Source organism: Rhinolophus sinicus, chromosome X, assembly GCF_036562045.2.
Source record: "Rhinolophus sinicus isolate RSC01 chromosome X, ASM3656204v1, whole genome shotgun sequence".
Lineage (NCBI taxonomy): Eukaryota > Metazoa > Chordata > Mammalia > Chiroptera > Rhinolophidae > Rhinolophus > Rhinolophus sinicus.
This window is the reverse complement of record NC_133768.1, coordinates 21,504,525-21,516,791: the sequence shown is the minus strand read 5'-3', so window position 1 is coordinate 21,516,791 and position 12,267 is coordinate 21,504,525. Positions and strand designations below refer to the sequence as shown.

Below are 12,267 nucleotides of genomic sequence, written 5' to 3'. Positions count from 1 at the left end.
ATGGCACCTTGAGCTGAGCTGCCGCTGAGCTCCCGGATGGCTCAGTTGGTTGGAGCGCGTCTTCTCAACCACAAGGTTGCTGGTTGGACTCCTGCAAGGGAGGCTGCACCCGCTGCAACTAACAATGGCAACTGGACCTAGAGCTGAGCTGTGCCTTCCACAACTAAGATTGAAAGGACAACAACTTGACTTGGGAAAAGTCCTGGAAGTACACACTGTTCCCCAATGAAGTGCTGTTCCACTTCCCCAATAAAATCTGTAAAAAAAAAAAAGATGGCTACAGTAAAATGTGAGGAAAGTGGGGGGTAGTGGGAGTAGGACAAACAAGCAAAAGGAACCTTTGGGTAAGCAGAGGTCACAGTGTGAAGTACTGTGGAGCCTTGTCAAGGTGTTTGGAGGCTGCCCTGTGGCCAGTAGAAGGTTACTATAGAATGTTAAGCAGAAGAGTGCTATGCCACGATCAGAAGTGCATTTTAAAGTGATGACACTGGCGACAGTAAATGTCACAATGTGTAATGGCAGTGTGAGAAGGGATGATTGATTTTTTTTCTCTTTATTTTCCAAATTTTCTACACTGAATCTGTATGCTACTTGATAATATAAATTTCTCTAAGTGCTTAAGAGAACTTACATCTAATTGTCTGCTTTTCCAAATGGAAAGCAAGCTTCATCAAAACTGAGCTACAGCTTTTCAGCCTGAACCATCATCTTACAGTAACTCATCAAAATGACTGACACAAAGAGAAAGAGGAGAGGCACCCGCTATATGTTCTCTAGGCCTTTTAGAAAACATGGAGTTGTTCCTCTGGCCACATACATGCAAATCTACAAGAAAGGTGATATTGTAGACATCAAGGGAATGGGCACTGTTCCAAAAGGAATGCCCCACAAATGTTCCCCATGGCAAAACTGGAAGGGTCTACAAGGTTACCCAGCATGCGGTTCACATCGTTGTAAACAAACAAGTTAAGGGCAAGGTTCTTGCCAAGAGAATGAATGCACACACTGAGCATATTAAGCACTCTAAGAGCCAAGACAGCTTCCTGAAACTGGTGAAGGAAAACTATCAAGAAAAGAAGGAAGCCAACAAGAAAGTTACCTGCATTCAACTGAAGCGCCAGCCTGCCCCACCCAGAGAAGCACACTGTGTGAGAAGCAATGGAAAGGAGCCTGAGCTGCTGGAACCCATTCCCTGTGAATTCATGGCAGGATAGGCATAAAAAAACAAAATACCTCTGTACTGTTAAAAATATTTCTTAATTGAGTAGAAGTGTGGTATCTTCTTCCCCAAAGAAATATTTAAAGAAAACTTAAAAAAAAAAATACTGAGCTACATATAACGTGTTCACTGCTCTGGTCCCAGTACTGAATATATAAAAAAATAAATATTTGTTGAATGAATGAATGAATGAATGTCAGTTCAAATGGAGACAAAATAGATTAAGGTATTTTCAGTATAGAACTTGGTGAATATGATATAGGATGCGATCATATTTTTGATTGGGGTTACTGATGCAATGAATAAGTGCAAAAACACAGAAGCAGCAACTGGGTTTCAAAAGAAAAAGAACATATACAGCTTTGAACATTTTCAGAATAAGTTGCCTATGGGAAATTAAGGTGAAAGCATCCAGTAAGAAATGGATAAAGAAGCAGAGAACGGAAGCAAAAACCTGGGTTTGAGATTTAAATTTAGGACTTCTTAACTCCCAACGTGGTAGTGTAAAACCACAGAAGTAGATACTGTTAGTTAGTGAATGTATAGACCAACACACCCAGAAACTCTAGGAAAAAGCAGTGTTTTCAGAATGGTCTGAAGAAGTATATCTAACATCACAGAATTCAGTATCGTGCAATTCAGGGAATAAAAGTTTTCAAGAGGAGTGTTGAGCAATGTCAAACATGAAAGAGCACTCAAGTAAAATGAGGGCATGAAAGAAAACTTTGCCCTTGGCATTTGTTTGTCATATAATTTCAGGCTTAGAGCAAAAATAGTGTAAAGCTTTCCCAAATGTTAAATTTTTACAACATTGGCTTCGTTATTCTCTACTTATCTGTAACTATGTATCTATGTATGTAGCTAAATTTTTTTTTCCCAAACATTTGAGACATTTGAGAGTGAATTGCTGTTATAATGCTTCTAAATATTTTCAGTGTGTTTTCTGGAAAACAAGAACATTCTCTTAAATAACCACAGTCAATATAGTAACATTCATGTAAAAGATTTAAAAAAAAAACAAAAACCCTTTTTCCAATATATGCCAATTAACTCTCAGTGTCTATTATAGAAAATAAAATCTGGTCCAGGATTCAATCCAGGATTACAATTTGAATTCAGTAACAAGTCTCTCTCTATTGGCTTGAAACCGGGGGTTTCCTGGGTGAAATCTGAAACTAGCCCCATACATGCAGAGCAAGGAGAGACCAAAGAAAGAGGCAGGCCACTCCAGATTGTTAGGTGGCAGATTTAATAAGCAAGGGAACTTCATACAAGGTTTGTCTTGAGCGACCACAAGATGAATAGATTTCCACATTCGCTCCCCAGAATCTTAAAAGTTTATGCAAGCAGGCTGTTTTATTAAAATGTAAGAAACACTGGTAAACATTTAATTGAACATTAATAAAGCTCTCATTTTATTCTCTCAAAACAAATGTTTATATATATATATATATATATATATATATAGGTCTTAACAGGTTCAATCACATACACCTTCCAGATGGTCTCAATAACACATTACTCTCTCGAGGCTGTGTCCTTGAAATGGCTCTGGCTATGGGAACAGTGGGTGGAACACACATTCCAAGGACAGGGGAGAAAATGAGGAACCTCTGATTGACTGGGTCCAGCTTGTGGGTTAACTGGCAGTCATGTCCTCTCGATGACCTCCTCCAACAGTCTCCTTTAATTTGGTAGAGTTCCTCAAGTTTCCTTTAACTATGTTGACATTTTTGAGGTGGATAAACCATGTATTTTACAGAATGTCCCTCAATTTGGGTTTTCATACACACACACACACACACACACACACACACACACACACACACACATACACATATATATAAAACAACACTTAAGGAGAAAACTTGAGAGGAAGAATGTTATTGAAATAAGTGTAATAAGAATTTAAAGTACTACGGTGTTTACTACTATCACAAAGAAAATAAAAAATAATTTGAGAAAAGTACATTCTGCCATCCATGAGAGCATGGTAAACAAAGAATACTCTCAGGTGACTAATGAGGATGAGAAAAGGTCTCAATTACTTCTCAGTCAATACATTGTTTGCTTCCTGTTATAATAAATTAGAGTTCCACTCTTCATTGTTTACTCAGAAGGAGCAAGTGACTCTTCTGAACCACAAACATTTAATAATACTAAGCACTATAACATTTAATGATCAAGTTACATATATCTGTTATAGTGAATTATATTGCTTTAGTTATTGTAGACTAGATTCTAGAGACCACATTTATTGTGGGAAATTTATTTTTTTCAATATTCTTTAAACAAAACATTAGCCTTCAGATAATTAACTCACTGCTATGCATACATATATACACACTCATAGGCAGGTAGTGTATATGTATATATTATATATGAAATTATAAATATAATTTAGAGCCTCTTAAAGACTGCTCTGTGATGTCACATTTATTAGGTTTTAAGAGCACAAGCTCTTTCTGCTTCAATTTCCTTATCTGTAAATTTTGTATCATAATAATCCTTCCTTTAGCTTGTGTGAGAAGCAATGGGGTCAATAAAATAAAGCACTTAGAACAATAACTACATCACAAGAAGTACTCGATATCTGTTAGTTAATATCAATATTTTTAGGTAAATACTACAGGCAGTTTGTGTCTTCCTTTCTCTTTAAACACTGTTGAAAATAATGAATGTCTTTAGCACCATTTAACTCAAAGCTTTGTTCTTCTCCATTGTTCACTTGATAAGGTCGATGAGTACATGTACAGGCTAGTAAGTGCAAACATAGGTTATGGATCTGTTGCTTATTTCATCATTGTTCATGTGGACATGTTAAGTTTATCTGCCTGCCAGATGTTAATGTCCCATGGATTCTGCTAAAAGAAGAAATAAAATGGAAAATACTAGACTACTCAGGCTCATGGGCCAAATCCCTAGGTAGAGGGGTCTGTGCAACTTCAAAACTATGGCTCTCTCAAATTTCTGAATAAATAGGTAGATAGTAATTCTATATAACTGTGAAAGAAAATATCATATAAAATTGCCTTATATGTGCATTGTAAAGAATTACACTAGATGCATATTATGTATATGAGATACAAGAACAATGTGTTTTAAATCATCTGGTTAAGTTTTATGGAGTAATTAAGGATACACTCTTTCAAAACTTTGCATACCTGGTACAAAATAAGAAAATTATCTGCCATTTCCATACTTTCTTATCTACACATGTATTACAGTAAGGATCACTGTGGCAGAGTTGAAGGTAAACCAGAGCTAGATTAAAAATGCTCGGCCTGTTCATATAAGATGCAAGACTCATGTAATCAGGTACTTCATTCTTCATCTACACCACTTTCAATGGCTTAGTACCTTGAACCACGCATAATCAATGAAGTGCTCACATGTGAAAAGTTATTAATTCAAGCATAACTTCATAAAGATAAAATTTTGTGACTCATCTTCACTTTTTATCTACTTGGGCCATAATCAGGCAAAGCAATCTTGTCTTTTTGTCCCTCAAACCTAAGAAAATATAAACATACACAAAACTGGAAAGGACATTGAATCAATAATCAAAAGATCTTCCAACAAAAACAACAACAAAAGGGCCAGATGGCCAGAGTAAACACCAACCTACAGAGAAAAATATTTGCAAACCATGTTATCTCCTAAAGGGTTAATATCCAAAAGTTATAAGGAACTCCTACTACCTAATAGCAAAAAAAAACAAAACATAAACAACTCAATTTAAAAATGGGCAAAAGATTTGAGTAGACATTTCTCCACTGAAGACGTACAAATGGCCAACAAGTATATTAAAAGGTGATCAATCATCCGGGAAACGTAAATGAAAATGAGATATCACCCCACAGCTGCCAGGATAGGTATTCTTTTTAAAAAATCAAGTGTTGGCAAGGACATGAAGAAATTGGAACCCTTGCACATTGTTGGTCAGAACGTAAAATATTGCAGCCATGATGGAAAAGCCATGTGGAAGTTCCTAAAAAACTTAAAAATAGAACTAACATATGACACAGCAGTTGCACTTCTGGATATTTATCCAAAATAACTGAAATCAGGATCTTGAAGAAGTATCTGCCTTCCATGTTCACTGCAGCATTTTTCATAATACCCACCAGGTGGAAACAACCTAAATGTTCATGATCAGATGAATAGATAAAAAAATATGGTATACACATACAATGGAATATTATTCAGCCATAAAAAGAAGGCAATCCTGTTATATGCTACCACTTGGATGAACCTTGAGGACATTATGCTAAATGAAATAAGCCAATCACAGAAGGACACACACTGCATGATTCCACTTACATGAGGAATCTAAAACAGTCAAACCCATAGATGCTGAGAGCAGAAGGGTGGTTACTGGGGCTGGGAGAAAGAGCAAATAGAGAGTTGTTATTCAAGGGGTATCAAGTTTCAGTCATTCAAGATGAAAAAGTTCTAGAGATCTGCTGTGCAACATCGTGCTTGCAGTACCCTTAAAAATCTGTTAACAAAGTAGATACCATATTCTGGTTTTTTCACCACAATAAAAAGTATAACAATCACTGAAAGAGCAGTGAAATATTATAAAACTAAACAAGACTAATAGCAACACACACATACACACACACAAACACACAAATACATGCTAGATTCACAACAGGAATGCTTCTGAAGTATTTATTAAGAGAGGAGAAGCATTATTTGGTAAATTTGCATAAAACTATCCTAAAGGTATGTCACCCTTTCATCAAAATAAGTCTTTCCAACGAAATGTCCTGAAATTTGTTATCCTGTATGTATCAATAGCAACATCATTCCATTTCATTTAGGGAAAAAAGGCAAACATGTTTAATTTATCTTGGCTTTTTTGCATTCCAATAAATATAGATGTATCTTCCAATTCTAAAATTTAACTCTTATGACAGGTTTCTCCTATGACAAGTATTTTGAAAAATAGGAAACATATGTCTAGCTATATGTCAAAAAGAAGATAAAAGTTGTTCATTTCTTATAATTGCAAGATGATCATTTTGGATTTATACGTAATTTCATAGTTTATCCTGTGAATATATTTATAAAACTTCACCAAAAATCTTTAACTCAATAGTGAAATCATGCAGTTCTGTATTTCACGGTGTTCTCCATAGTTTTCTTTACAACTATTGAAGTGTTCCTTCTTTTATCTTCTGTTGAAGTGTTTTATGGAGATTAAAGCTTAACTTCAAGACTTCAGGTTAAGCAACGGAGAATGAAATAGCTTGCAAGAGACTGAGATGTGCAAAAACATACACTATTTCTACAGAAGTTTGGCAAAGCGGTAGGATTGAAAATTAAAGCTGAACGTGGCTTCTTAACTGACACAGTAGAGTTTTGCTTCCTACATCCAAATCTCTTTCAGAAGATGTTTTTTTGAAAGAATTCTGGTGTCAGAGAAATTATTTGAAACTTGGAAATAAGGCAAAAATATAGACAGCACATCTGCTCAATGTCACACGGTGATGAAGGCCATCTGAGGATTATGGAAGGGAATGTACTTAGTTCATTTTCAATCTTTTTAAAAATAAGTGTATGTGTATGTATGGGGAAAATGAGCTGAATCAAATTAAGTTTACAATTATTATTTTTAGATTTTCATGAAAGACCTGAATTTACTTGTTGGAAATTTATACTTACACTGACAATCATTAGGATATATTGTGGAAATAATCTTATAAAAATAAACTCTTATTTTCTTTCCCCCAAGGAATGAATAGCTTTATATTTCTAAAAAAAAAAAAAAACTCCATATATTCTTCAAAATACACATATTAGTCAAAAAGTACTCATATTTTAGAGTAAAACCTAATTGGATTGAAGTTTTAAGAAGAGGGTGACTTATAATTCTTGTCAGATTTTTAGAGATAGAGATTATATTCAGCTATTGACATGATTTCTCACCATTTAGCTTATCAAAACAAGAAGTATTTATTATCTAACAGATATGTTATTGTTATATGCAACCAACCACACACTCATAAGAGTAAACATGGGCCTTTCTATTTTACTAATATTTTGGACTCTTTCTTATTCGAAGATAGAATAAATAATTCATTTTTTCAACTTAAAAGGCACGCTACACAGCAGTATTAATTGAAACAGAAGATATTTGATGAATTTTCAAAACATTCATACCTAAATATGAGCTTTATGAAACTTCCAAAATGCGCTAATATTAACTGACAGGAATCATTTCATTTTACACTTACCATTGGTTATGTTAATGTTTTCTTCATCTTTTTCAATTTGCCAATGTAATTCTAAATATAATTCTACTAAATATCGAATGTTGAGATTTAATATTCATGTTCTGTTTTTCATCTCCTCTCAAATTTAGGCCTTGAGTTAAAATGTCTCTTTTAAAAAATATATTTAAGAGCTTAAAAGCAAACACTGACTATATTCAATAAGCTGATTTTTCTTTTGGATAATAAAATGGTAAATTTGCTTGAACTTTACACTTAAACAGTTGTGTTGTGATCCTAAATGACAGAATTTTCCAAGTGAATGTAACAAAACACATAAAATTTTAAAAAATGATTTATTTTTGAAAAGTAAATTTTATATAAATATAGAAACTTTATATTTGATCTAATTTATCAATTTTTAACTAAATTTATTGGGGTGACATTTGTTAATAAAATTGTATAGGTTTCAAGTGTACAATTCTATAATACATCATCTGTATATTGCATTGCGTGCCCACCACCCGAAGTCTAGTCTCTTTCTGTCACCATATCAATATTTAATATGCTCTACAGTTGACAATTTGGTTTTTAAAGGTTTAATATTCTAATAAAACTATCTAATTCAAACATCACAATAAAGATACTATTCACAAAGCTTTTTTTAAACTTTATTCTTGTGCTCACCTCACAGTTGACAAATTTCACATTCAATGTCTCTTTAATTTTTATCCCCACAAGCTGTCTATTAGACAGTTTGGACAGATCACATTATCAGCATTTTTACATTTTGGATAAATAAGCTCAGGTACAAAATTTGAAAGTGACTTACCCCAAGGTCTCTGAGCAATCAAGTGGCAGGGCCAGACCTTATTCTCCAAATCAGATCTTGTACAAAGGGGTTTAGAACACTGAGTTTATGTTTAGAAATGTTTTACCATCATACCACATTACCTTCTTTAAAGAATTGGTAATTTATTTTTCCCTTAATACATTACAGCATGCAATTCTTCTATTTTATTCAATTTACTAAAAATATTTCATAAGTGATAACTAAGATTTTATACAGAGTCAACTTCTACTTATGCTTGGAAAGATGAACAGCTGTTTGAATGCACACGTGGCAAATTTCAATCTGTGTATAAGGGAGAATTCTGGTGATTCTAAGGATAAGAGAATTAAGTTAATTTACCTTTGCAAAGGGAAACTGCTCTGGGAATTATTTAAGGTGGTTAAATTACATAGATTTCCCCCCACAGGCTGTCAACAATAAAGAGATTAAGACTTCATTTGCAAGCTTTATCGTTAATGTAAAATGACAGTAATTGACATTTAAAAATGGTATAGTACAATACTCTACATGACACATGCAGAAACTTGTTCTAGCTCGTGCATATATTTGCTTCACTTGTGGATATCAAGATCTGGAGTGTTTTTAGTAGCTGAATCTTTTAAATATTATCTATGAGGACAAAGAAACATTGCTTGAAATAATATTATACTCTAGAAAATCAAATTAAAGACACAGAGTACAGTTGTCCATGGGGGATTGGTTCCAGGACCCCCTCCCACTAATACCAAACTCCGCAGATGCTCAAGTCCCTTATATAAAGTGGCGCAGTATTCACATATAACCTACACACATCCTGCCGTATACATTAAATCATCTCTAGGTTACATATAATAACTAATACAATGTAAATGTTAGATAAATAGTTGTTATACTGTACTGTTTAGGGAATAATGACAAGAAAAATAAGTCTGTACATATTCAGTACAGACACAACCATCATAGACCTAACTACATAGTACACATCAGCAACAACATAACATTTTTTCCCCAAATATTTTCTATCCACGGTTGGTTGAATCCATGGATGTAGAACCCACAGATATGGAGGGCTGACTGTCCATATTACTTTGACTTCTGCTCCTCCTTTAAAACTGAGTGAGTTAGTACTCCCAAAGTGTAACATTATATGAATCAGTTACCCTATTTGCATAATTTGCTTCTCAGTGCAAAGTAACAGGTCCTGACCCAGATTATCTCAAAGTGAATTGTCAGCAGGCCAATAAAAAAATCGAGCAGATGGATGTCATTTTTCAAAATTAGGCTTTCTTTGATAATAATCATTCTTGATGTTCTAAGATAATAAGAATCAGTGGAAAGAATTCATCAGGCATTTTCTTATGTAAATATGTTTATAGTTTACATAGAAGCAGAGGATGATTGACAAATGGGAAGAAAATCCTTCCTAATTTCATAAAAAGAGTTTGAGTATAAATACACACACACACACACACACACACACACACACACACGTCAACTTCTTAAAGTCCAAGAATATATTTCCCTTTGCTAAGCATGTTGGAATATCTCTCATTTTTATCCTGTGTATAAGTTTGGATGCTTTTCATGTCCGTTCCCAGTTTCTATATATTGTATTTTTGAAGGCATAAAAAAGAGAAGCATATTTTATAAAGAACAATCTGTCTCTTCAGTTAATACCCCATGCTAAATTTGAAATTTACATCCTACACACCAGTCTAGATACAAAATAATTAATTTGATTCAGATGTTTAATTAAGCAAGACAAAGAGGCTTTAGTTTTAAGTTAAGGGAAAACAATGAAAGCATCCCCTTGAAAAAGCCTGGAGCACATTTTGCAGAGCATCTTGGAACAAAGAGGTTTAACTAAAGACTTAGCCTATTCCTTTGATGACTTCATTAACAAGTAGAAGTCTTCAGACCCACAAGGCCTAAGATAGAGAACAATCTAGTAGCTAGATGTAGGACACATAAAATTTGGATGTTTTGATCAAGTAATAAATATCTTTAATTAAGCAGGCTTTTCCTGAGGAATTAGAGGAAAGAAAAAAAGAGCGCCTCATTATTTACTTTTTGAACCACTGTTTCCTCATTTATGTTAACTAAAGGATCTTTTATTTATAGATAAGATTATGACTTCCATAAATAGTCAATCCGTACATTGTGCAAATACTCACTTTCTTCATGTGCTATTATGTTGCACAAACTCTCTTTATTGATGTTCAAAACTATAATCAAAGCCAAATCTTAATGTTTTCCCCTTCACCAACACTGACATTTTGTTGTAAGCAGGAGAACAAAAGAGTTAAGCCTCTTATGGTGATTTATTTGATTTTTCACTTCAGTGATGACAAATTTGCATCTGTCCTTACACAGAATGGGAAGAAATCAGTGAACATTCACAGAAATGGCATAAAATTAAACTCAAAGTTTCTAAAATACAATAATTTGTAGACAACCTGCAATTGCTTTTTTAAAAAAAAATTTCATTTACAAGAATACTTTGTATAGAATTATAGTCTCTTAAGATGTCAGGAAATGTCGAATTGGCTGACAAATGTCCTCATATCCCAGATTTACAGCAACATTATGCTCAGAGTTGAAAGGGATTTTTTTAACATGCAACGGCTTTCTACAAATCCTTACAAATTAATCATTGATAACAAGTCAAAGGCTGAATCTCATTCAGTAATATTCAACTGAGAAAAAGGAAGTGAAAACCGTGGGAGAGGTAGAGGGGCATGACATGGTGTCAAAGTCTCAGGGCTAAGGGAGATGTTTTAAGTCTTAGTTTCTTATTCGCTCTGTGTCTCCACCCTGGCCCTCTAAAGGCCAGTGAAAAGCCACTGTAGCTAGTGGCAGAATATTGTGTCTACCATCTGATACCTGATAGAAAAAAACTTATAAACTATCGTTCTATTGGAACGGCTATTCCTCCTATCACACTGGGGTTTGTGGTCATCCTATCTTCAAAAACGCCTGAGGATTTGAACTTAGTCCAATCTTCCTGGCAACACTACCTCCAGGAATTTATGGGTGCACCTGAAATCCAAGAAAGTCCGCCTCGGCACTAGGAATCAGACCAAGCACCTTCACTGTCAAGGTGGTTTATGAAGTGATGTGTAACTAATAGTGAAGAGATGGAGTTGCACCAGAGAATAGAGCTACTTTTTCAACCCTGAAGGAGCAATATGGCTAGCCTAGCAAGGTACGAATGTTGAAGAGCTCTCAGAGCCACTGGATTTCCTAAACTGATGTAGTCTGTGCCAATCCAACCTTATCTAGTGTAGTCACGCACGCTCTAAGGATGGAGGGACTGGGGCACTGGAAGTTGTGTTATGAATCACTAGATCACCACGTTGTTGTGCATGCTATGTTGTTGCCTGTCCAGTACTCCTTTTTAAAATGAAGTAAATTTGATGTTAGGTAAAGAGTACTATGTCTCATGAGTTTGTCAGTCCAAACTGAAACCAGTCTCTCTGGTTGGTCAAAATGTACACTGCACACATCTGTTTCATCAAGTTTCCATTTCACATTGAAATTGTGCCTTTGGCTTTCCTCTTAAAATGTGTTTCTAGTTGTATTCTGTTTCTGTTACTGTAGTTTCGGTTTTAATTCACTGAAGTGGATGGATAAAAATTGTTAGACCTGGGGCGGCCTGGTGACTCAGGTGGTTGGAGCGCCGTGCTCCTAACGTGGAGGTTGCCAGTTCGATTCCCACATGGGCCAGTGAGCTGCGCCCTCTACAGCTAAGACTGAAAAACGGCTCTCCCTGGAGCTGAGCTGCAATGAACATTGTGAGGAGGTCATTGTGAGCTGCAGTGAGCGACCAATCAACTACTGGCGACCGACTGCCTCAGCTGGGGGGAGCGCAAGGCTCATAATACCAGCATGGGCCAGGGAGCTGCGTCCTACACAACTAGACTGAGCAACAATGGCTTAAAAACCGGGGTGGGGGGGCAGGGGCCAAAAAAAAAATTGTTAGACCTGCACACGTC

The 12,267-nt window shown here is 35.2% G+C and overlaps 1 pseudogene; it reads left to right on the top strand.

The window, feature by feature from the left end:
* Positions 1-727: 727 nt before the first annotated feature.
* On the top strand, positions 728-1,214 carry LOC109457527 (large ribosomal subunit protein eL21; annotated as a pseudogene).
* The last annotated feature ends 11,053 nt before the right edge of the window (positions 1,215-12,267 follow it).